The sequence below is a fragment of the Carlito syrichta genome, unplaced genomic scaffold (genome assembly GCF_000164805.1).
Source record: "Carlito syrichta isolate Samal-C Ts95f unplaced genomic scaffold, Tarsius_syrichta-2.0.1 Scaffold289388, whole genome shotgun sequence".
In the NCBI taxonomy this organism is placed as follows: Eukaryota; Metazoa; Chordata; class Mammalia; order Primates; family Tarsiidae; genus Carlito; species Carlito syrichta.
Genome location: NW_007233484.1, coordinates 264523 through 266017, shown reverse-complemented (window position 1 = coordinate 266017; position 1495 = coordinate 264523).

Sequence of the window (1495 nt, the reverse complement as noted above, 5' to 3'; positions counted from 1 at the left end):
TAGAAATTACTTTTGCAGAAAGACTAACTTTATATTTTAAAATAGCTTTTATTATGAAATAGTTTAAGACCCACAAGAAGTTTCCAGAATGGTACTGGTAGTTCCTATGTGCTCTGCACCCAGCTCCCCCATTGATACCATCTCACAAGTAGATTGCATTGTCCAAACTTGAAAACTGACATATACATTACAAGCAATAATAAGAATACAAGCTGCAGCTGTGATTTTCCAGTTTTTGCAATCACTCTTTTCTGTTGTTTTTTTTATAGTTCTAAGAAGTCCTATCCCAGGTACAAGTTTTGTGCCACCATCACTACAATCAGAATATAGAACTGTTTAAACAGCACAAAGAAATTTCCTCATGCTATCACTTTAGAGTAAATTCTTTCCCCCCCGAGACTAACTTCTGGTAAATTTAAATCTAGCCTCTATAATTTTGTCATTTCAGGAACACCTGAGTGGCATTATATAGTATGTACATTTTATGACTGGCTTTTTTTTTTTCTCTCACTGTAATATCTTTGAGATTTATCCAAGACTCTTTCCTGAGCTTCTGTCTCTTCTTCTTCTCCTTCCTTTTCAAATATCCTCAGAAACTTTTATTTTCATTTTTGTATATATTTCAGGTGTGTAACATGATGTTTTGATACACAATGAAATACACAATGAAATAATTACTGCAGTCAAGCAAATCAACATATCTATCATCTCACAAAGTTAACTTTTTAATGTGTGTGATGAAATCACCTAAAATCTACTCTTTAAGCAAATTTCCAATATACAGTACAATATTATTAACTGTAGCCCTCATGCTGCACATTTTACCTCTAGAATTTATTTATTCTATATAACTGTAACTTTGTACCCTTCAACTTCCATCTCCCCTTCTCTCCATCTCCCCATCCATGTAACCACCATTTTATTCACTGTTTCTATGTACTCCCATTTTGTTCTGTTTAGATTTCACAATAAGTGAGATCATGCAGTATTTTTGTTTCTGCATCTGGCTTATGTCACTTAGTATAAGGTCCTCTAGCTTCATTCATGTTTTTTAAAAATGGTAGCATCTCCTTTTTTTTTTTTTAAAGACTGAATAGTATTCTATTGCTTATCTGTGTGATAATTTTTTTTTAACCATTCATCTGTTGATGGGCACTTAGGTTGTTTCCATATTTTGGCTATTGTGAATAATGTTGCAATAAACATGGGAGCACAGATATCTTTACAAGGCAGTTACTTCATTTCCTTGGGCATATATCCAGAAGAAGAACTGCTCTATTTTTAATTTCTTTGGAAATCTCCATATTGTTTTCAACAATTGCTTTCCTCCTTTATTGCTATATCTCCTCTAGGTGATTTTTTCTGGTCTTATAGCTTTAAATATCAACTCTGTGATGATAACTTCCAAATCTTTATTTCCAGGTTACCAGAAATCCAGTCTTGAATATTTGAATGCCTCCTTTTTGACTATAATTTGAGCAGAAGATTGACATAA